The sequence below is a fragment of the Cucumis melo genome, chromosome 9 (assembly GCF_025177605.1).
Source record: "Cucumis melo cultivar AY chromosome 9, USDA_Cmelo_AY_1.0, whole genome shotgun sequence".
In the NCBI taxonomy this organism is placed as follows: Eukaryota; Viridiplantae; Streptophyta; class Magnoliopsida; order Cucurbitales; family Cucurbitaceae; genus Cucumis; species Cucumis melo.
This window is the reverse complement of record NC_066865.1, coordinates 13575592-13584105: the sequence shown is the minus strand read 5'-3', so window position 1 is coordinate 13584105 and position 8514 is coordinate 13575592. Positions and strand designations below refer to the sequence as shown.

At 36.0% G+C, this 8514-nt stretch overlaps 2 long non-coding RNA genes across 3 annotated transcripts; both read left to right on the top strand.

The window, feature by feature from the left end:
* The first annotated feature begins 221 nt into the window (after window positions 1-221).
* On the top strand, window positions 222-1517 carry LOC127150912 (uncharacterized). Of its 2 annotated transcripts, XR_007823486.1 has the most exons (4): window positions 224-316; window positions 395-570; window positions 956-1288; window positions 1413-1517. It is a non-coding gene; the product is annotated as an uncharacterized LOC127150912 (long non-coding RNA). The 2 variants fall into 2 exon arrangements; XR_007823485.1 differs by having other exon boundaries at window positions 222-570.
* A 2690-nt stretch (window positions 1518-4207) lies between these two features.
* On the top strand, window positions 4208-5689 carry LOC127150908 (uncharacterized). The gene is made up of 4 exons (XR_007823478.1): window positions 4208-4229; window positions 4322-4424; window positions 5086-5220; window positions 5385-5689. It is a non-coding gene; the product is annotated as an uncharacterized LOC127150908 (long non-coding RNA).
* The last annotated feature ends 2825 nt before the right edge of the window (window positions 5690-8514 follow it).

The following is an 8514-nucleotide window of genomic DNA, read 5'->3' as shown; positions in this document are numbered from 1 at the left end:
AGCTCTATCTTTAATGTCGGTTTAAAACCGACATTAAACACCCTGCTTTTTTAGAACTAACATTAAAGCCCATTTTTGTTTTATTTTTATTTTTAGTTTTTAATTTTGTAAAAATTCAACTTTCTCTCTCTTACTTTATTCTTTTCTCAAACCCTCCCCACACTATTTTTCATCTTTCTTAAATTTCTTTCACCCTTCTCAATCTCGATCACTTTCTTCCCTCTCTTCTTCGATAGCTGCTCAATCTCATCACTTTCCGACCGGCTCTACCACTTACTTGAACTACTTGACCACCGCAACCACCGGCACAGCCCATGTCGAATTTCCGTCTTCACTATCGCTTCTTTTCAGTTACTCTTTATCTTCTTCTCCTTTCATTTTCTCTCTCTTTCAGCCATTCGCAGTACGTTGATGATGAATCCAATCAAGATTCTCTGGTCTCTCGCTTTCAACGCTACCTCAGAATCTAAACCGCACATCCAGATCCCGATTACGCCTCCGCCGTCGTCTTCCTCAGATCTCAAGCACAAGAAATCGGTCTCCATATGCAGGCACTCGAGTTCGGTCCAGGTAAGCCTCTTCTTCTTGTGACTTGGTATGGATCATTTTTCCATTTGGAATCTCAGAAACCGGGATTTCATCCCTGTCCGATGGAGATTGGGGGTTCCGATGGAGCTGCGAAGTTCATTCAGTCGAAGGAGTTCAAGGAGTTGAATGTAGGGTTTATGATGGATGAAGGACAAGCTTCACCGGAAGATGAGTTTAGGGTTTTTTACGCCGACAGATCGCCATGGTCGTTGATAATCAAGGCTAAAGGAACCCCTGGCCATGGATCTAGAATGTACGATAACAGCGCAATGGAGAATTTGATGAAGAGCGTGGAGATTATCAGTAGATTCAGAGAGAGCCAATTTGAAATAGTTAAAGTCGCCTCCGCTAATCCTCCATCTCCCAGACCTGTAGCAGCCAACCGCGCGCAGCCATTTGAGCCGATTGTTGTAACGAAGGTGGATACTGAAATACAGGGGGTGCGGAAGGTGGAAGAGGTTAGCGATAGTGATGGCGATGGCGATGTAGAGAGTGCTGATGGCGGTAAGGTTGGGCGAGGACGGAAGTTGATGGAGAGTTTATCGATTAAGAAAATTAAGAAGGAGGAATTGAGGAAGAAGATCTTGTTAGGGTTTAGAATTTGTGGATTTGCCTTCTGTTTGGTCTCGGTTTCGGTTATGGCTTCTGATAAGGATCAGGGCTGGGCTTTGGATTCATTCTATCGCTATAAGGAATTCCGGTAATCAATTCGTTCAATGAAACCATTTCTTCCTATTGAAATTTCTTATGCAATTTCCTTCTAACTTCAATTGAATTGGATATTCTAAAATTGATTCAATTTGGGAATTTCATTAAATTTGTAGGTACTGTATGGCAGTGAATGTTATTGGATTTGTTTACTCTGCACTTCAATCCTATGATCTTGTCTGTTTTCTCTCTACTGGAAAACACATGATCCGTAATCACTTCAAGCAATACTTCGATTTCTTCATTGACCAGGCAAGTTTCTATTTTGGCTTGAAATTGGGTTTCTGAATCTCAATCTTTTTCATTATTAATTCTGTGATAATCTCAGTACCTAACCCAAAATACATCACACTCAACACATTAGATGGCTAAGATTAGGCCAATAGTTTAGTCCTGAATTTAGATGACATTATTGTGTACCGATTATGATAGCTTATAGGACCGCATTATTTAAGACATTCACAATGTTCTATCAATATCTATCCCAATAGATATTGATAGACTACTATAAGTATCTATTTGTGGTAAATATTGTATAATTATTTATCATTGATAGACGCTAATGGAAATTTATCGGTGTCTATCAATGATAGAAACAGATAAAGTTCTATCATTGATAGAGGGGTTGGAAGAAAAATTTCTGGGGCATACATTGCATGGAAAGATTTGACTGTAACGATAAAGGGGAAAAGGAAGTATTCTGACAAGGTTGTGAAAAGTTCCAATGGTTATGCATTGCCTGGAACTATGACAGTAATCAGAAGTCCATATTTTCGTAGTATATTTTCTCGTAAGTAAATAGGCTATAGTTTATACGCAGGATGTTTTTTCTTTTTTATTCCCTGTCCTGCAGTTCATCTTGGCGGCCCTCGTTTAATAACCAAGTTTTTACTTCATATTACGACCTCAATGACTCATTTATTATACTTTCGGGCTAGTTTTGTTCTAATGTTTTGGGTGCCTCTTGGTTAACTAATGATCTCGGATTTATTAGCCAAGACAAGAATCTCTAGTCTAAAGAGGTTTAGAGCAAAAGCAACAAAAGAAACCGTTAAATGGCTAATTTGGACACTATAATGAGAGGCAGCTGTAGCTTTTTTTTTTTGCTCTACAACATTCCAACGAGATCCCACACTTGTCATCAAAGTATTCCTGATTGAAAAAGGTCTTGAGGGAATATACTTGGTTTCAGCAACAAAAACAGGTTGTCTAACAGTACACGACTTTGAGAGTCTTTATTTGCAGACTATTGAAACAGGTGACTATTGTACTTCATGTTCTGTTCTTCAGTTAGTTTGTCTACGTTTCTTTTCTTTTTGTTCTATGCTTCATAGGAAAAATAGTATGCATGTTTTTACACAGTACATATATATCTCTGAACAGAGAACATTTGAGTATTTTGATTGCTAAAGTACCTTCCTTCTACTAATAGGCTTGAGTGAAGATGAGAACAAACAATTACTGCACCTTTCCCTAAATGAACAGCTCGACTTTGTACGGTGGAATCCTGCCAACAAAGATGAGGTTCTTGCTCAATTCATTTCCTTGTAATTATGTGAACACAATTTTTACTCAATACATGGCTATGGTAGTTCAATGAATATTCTAAATATTGGTTGTTATTCTAATGCCAAGATCAATTTCCTAGTTGTTTCCTTGCTTGATGTAATTACAAAAGGATTTGTGTGAAGCAATCTAGTTTGATGCTGTGAACTATTAAAGATCACAAAAGAATTATATATTCTGAATTCTAAAATATAGAACTTACCTATAAAGTTCTGAGCATCTTGTATGGTTTTTTTTTTTTTTTTTTTGCAACTTAGGGCCTGCTGCAGTATGGACAATGACTTACTTGTAATGTGTTGGAGTCATATGCTAATGTAAACATTCCTATAATGTGGGGTATCTTTTATTTAACTGTGTTGTAATGCAACTTCATTGTTTCTACTTTGAACCCCATGAATGTGCATATTGTTTATGCTAAAGCTGATGTTGAATCATGTATTTATTAGTGGATTCTTCCTATATTTTCTATTTACTAACTTATGTTCTACTTAGGTGGTCTGTACATCCATGAAAAGTAAGGAACTATCATTATTTTATGTTTTTCCATTGTTAGCCGAGCACATCTATGGAGGAACTCTGTTAGCCATGTGTACCAATGATTTTATATGTTTCTATGATTGGGCAGAGGGCAGACTGATCCGCCGTATTGATGTAAATGTGAAGGTTGGTACATTTTGCATTTGTTAGCTGGTTTTCCATTTCTTTTACAATATGGTTCTAATTCCTTTTATGATTAATTGACTATTTCCAGAACCTTTATTGGGCTGATAGTGGTGATTTGGTGGCAATAGCCAGTGATACATCATTTTATATCCTAAAGTACAATGTAAGAATACTTGTTATCCCGTTAAGAAGTCGATGAAGTTCAATTGTTTTCCTTACACAATATGGATCTGAATCTTGCTTCTCATTGCATCATTGTTTTGATGTATTTCTATATGTACAGATTGATGCATTGCCTTAAAAGTCGTTTCTCAGCTAACAGAAGTGAATATTGCAGCGTGATGCAGTCTCTTTCTATTTAGATAGTGGAAGGCCTGTTGATGAATAAGGGGTTGAAGATGCATTTGAGCTCCTGCATGAAGTGAATGAACGGGCAAGAACTGGCCTTTGGGTTGGGGATTGCTTCATTTACAACAACTCTTCCTGGAGACTGAACTACTGTGTTGGTAGCGAGGTACTGTGAATGATCAGCATTTGGTTGTTTACTTTTGTCAACTTGCAGATATATTTAATGGCCAAAATCTAACTTGATAAATAACATCATAATTTCAGGTAACCACAATGTTCCATTTGGATCGACCCATGTATTTTCTTGGATATCTTGCCAGCCAAAGTCGGGTCTATTTGATAAACAAAGAGTTCAAGTATGGAAACTGTAGTCCTTTTCGTAGAGTCATGGAATCTTGATTCGATATGAGCTGTGTTCAGAAGTTTGATGGTATTTATTGTGATGCAGTGTCGTTGGATACACATTGAAGTGTTAAGACCCTTGTAATGCGTGGGGACTATGAAAGAGCCAACGAAATCTTACCTTCAATTCCCAAGGAGCATCGTAACAGGTAATAATCCAAAGAGTTTAAAGTTTTTCATTGAAGTGTTGAGAATATTTTGCTGTTCAATAATATTTGCTTTCTAGCCTAGCTTGTACATGATAAGCTAGGATTGTTTGGATATGAAGGTACTGCCCCATTATTTGTTTCCATGGTTGTGGATGGTTCCTGCAAGTTCTGATGCAATCTGAGATTCATTTGTGTTGTTTGTTTCCTTTTTCCCTTTCTGTGTTTTGTTTCTTCAGTTTCCCCCTTGAATGTTTAATTCAACACCCAACATTTGACAATATTTCAAATGGAAAATCTTATAGTATTTAACCATATGGAAATTTATGGGATATCTGTACCTGAAATATTTTGAATCGATGGGCCCTCATACCCTGGGTTGTCTCTTAAAAGAACTTATTTTATTTTTTCTTTTTTGTTTCGTTTTTTTTTTTTTGCTTCTTAGGTATTTACTATCTCCTTATGTGCTAAAATATTCTGAATATCCAAGGGCTCTTGTTGTCATACTCAAACTTTTTGCTTCTTGGGGATTTCTCTATCTTTTGCGTGGTATGTATATTCCAAAGCCTTGGAGTGGGAGTTTGTTCTTGGTTGTGCCCGATGGATTTCAACTTTTCTTTCTAGTAAAGTTTGGTGTATGATAATTGATCCTGTTCTTTGCTAGTGTGGCCCGTTTCTTGGAAGCACGAGGTATGATAGAGGAAGCTCTGAAAGTAGCTACTGATCCAGAGGAGTATCCTAATTTGTTTAATGATTGGCAAGTTGCACTTTCTATTGAATCTAGAGCTGCACAAGACAGGTAAAAGTTTCTTTTCTTCTGTTTAGGGTTGCATTTGTTTTTCACATCATTATGTGCACCTGCCAACGGAAGTGCACAAATGCATGTGCAAAACAAAACAACAAATTTATAATTCATTCGAAGTTTTAGATTACAAGGTTTTTCTGTTTTGATGTCTTTTACAGGGAGTCATCACTAAACAAATGACTGCAATAGAAGAAATGGTTGCAAGTGAGTAAAATTAGCCAGACCCTCATCTTTGTGACAAGATCTTGAAGTTAGTCATTTGTGAAGCGTTCTAGTTTGCTATTAGTTGCAGTTTTAGTTATTGCTCTCTCAATATATTCTTTTTCTTTTTTTTTTTTTCAAAGGATGATCAGTGTAATAATTAAGCTTCATAATTTCTGTGTTTGGATCCAAGTTGTATAGAAATGTACACATTATTAAGATTTCATTTTGTATATGTACAAGTAAAAGATTTCATTTTTAACTATTTGGTGTCATACAAAATGGACAATAATGCAAGGATTTAATAAAAATAAATTTGAAAAAACGACATTAAAGACATCGTTAATGTCGGTTTCAAAACGACATTAAAGACAGCTTTAATGTCGGTTAAAAAAATTAAAGACATCTTTAATGTCGGTGGAAAAACGATATTAAAGATGTATCATAAGCGACATTAAAGACATATTTAATGTTGGTTATCCACCGACACTAAAGATGAACCGACATTAAAGGCCTTCAATAACACCTTCAAAGATGTCGGTTTATAACCGACATTGAAGGCCTTTAATGTCGGTTCATAACGGACATTAAAGATGTCTTTAATGTTGGTTATAAACCGACATTAAAGCCCAACCGACATTAAAGCCCTTTAATAACGCTCGCAAAGATGTCGGTCGCCAAGTGACATTAAAGGCCTTTAATGTCGGTTTTAAACCGACATTAAAGGCCAGATTTCTTGTAGTGATAAGTGTTGGTTCAATAACTTACACGCACATCCTCTGCGGCCTGCGACACGAACGTCCTGACTCGAACGTATGTGTCCTCAAACAACTCCACACGATCGACCGACTCCCCTTTCTTCTCAGCGAGCTCGTGTTGTCGGCATTTCATCTTCCAAACGACATAACTCTATTTCCTCTTCATGTTCAATGGGTGCTTGTAAATCATTTAGCATACCAAACATTTCATCTTTTTCATTAAATTGCCTACTACTAGTTGCTTCATCAAAAGGATTACTACTAATTCCTTCCTCAAAATTTTTTGTACCTCTAAAGCTTAATGACTCTCCATGATAAACCATTCTGTGTAAGAGGGGGATATTCCAATAGTCAGTAGATGTCATTCCATACCCTCTAATGAGCTCCAACTTAAATTCAAACATCTTTTGCATGGACACCTTAATTGTTCGTAGGCATCAACGTCAAACTTGGCAAATTCTAAAAATTAGGTCACTCCTTATCTATACTCAAGGGAGAACTTATAAGTTTCATCCAAGCATTGTCCATCATTTAAGTCCCTAAAACATAAATAGGTCTGATTAGAAACATCTCTCTCTCTCTCTCTCTCACACATCCATAACTTACTCCCCTAAATTTTCACTAAAACTAACTTCAAAATACTTCAAAGATCTTTGCATCCTACCCACCCCTTAAAACTACAGAGGCTACCATAACTGCAGGATAGTCAACATAACTTAACTATTAACAACAAAAAACTTCAAAAATCTTTGCATCCTACCCACCTCTTCCAAGAACGCTACCTTACAAGTCATCCCAAAACATGAAACAAATTCAAAATAAACAAGGCTACCATAACTGTAGGATAGCCATCCGAAATAGAAACAAATTCAGCACAAAAAAAACTACCATAACTGGAGGATAGTCATCCCAAATAGAAACATATTCAACACAAAAAAAGCTACCATAATTACAGGATAGCCAAATCAAATCTACAACCAAGTTATTCAACACAAATAGGATACCATAAACCCCCCTTCAAATTTGAATGCAACCATAACCCCCTTCATTAAAATTTGAATTCAACCATACCCCCCCCCCCCCATTCAAATTTTTATGCATGTTTAGTAAGTATTAGAGGTATTTATATTTTATCTCGCACATTCTAATCTTTCACTACTTGTTCTAAAATCAAATTTCTACGCCTATTAAGCCCTTTAGAGTGCTTTCATGCATGTTTAGTAAGTTTTTTAGGTACTGATGTTTTATCTTGCACACATCTCACACATTCCAAACTTTGGTTATGAGTTTTAAAACCAAAATCCTGCCTCTTTTAAGTCCTTTGGAGTGCTTTAATGCATGTTTAGGAAGATTTTTAGATACTTACGTATCATCTGGCACATTCCAAACTTTCACTATGCGTTTTGAATTCAAATTTCTACCCCTTTTAAGTCCTTTGGAATGTTTTTATGCATGCTTAGTCAATCGTTTAAGCACTTATGTTTTATCTTGCACATTCCAAACTTTCATTATGCATTTCGAGATCAACTTTCTATGCCTCTTCAGTCATTTGGAGTGGTTTTATGTATGTTTAGTAGGTCTTTTAAGCACTTATGTTTTATCTGGCACATTCCAAACTTTCACTATATGTTTTAAAATCAAATTTCTACCTCTCTTAAGTTCTTTGGAGTGCTTTTACGCATGTTTAGGAAAGCTTTTGGTACTTATATATCATCTCGCCCATATCTCGCACACATCTCGCACATTCTAAACTTTTACTATGCATTCCAAAATTTAATTTATGCTTCTCTTTAAGTCCTTTGGAGTGCTTTCACGAAAGGGTTAGTTCACGATCATTTAACATAACTACACAACTATTTACCATTGTCAGCATGATCGTGTAGTTATGGTAAATGATCTCTTGCATGGGGTTCACCATCGTTTACCATAAGTACACGATCGCTTATAATGTTCAACACGATCGTGTAGTTATGGTAAACAATCGTGTGATCAATCTACTAAAGTATATTATTTAAAATGAACTATATGATCATGTACTATGATTTAATCGATCTTAGGTCATTTGTTTAGACTGTAGCATACGATCATATAGCAGAATTTATAACAGAATTTATAAACCCATGGTTCATTTCAAATAGGTCACCCCAAATAGTTATATTATAAACACATAAAATATACTTTACAATTTTTATTCAATTTTTCAACCACACCTATCTTTGGTGACTATAGACTAGAAGGAAAAAGATAAGAACAAAAACAAAAAAATGAAGGCCAAAGTGACCTTTAAATCTATGGTGAAAGAACTCTCTCCTTGTTGTAAGGTCTTGCA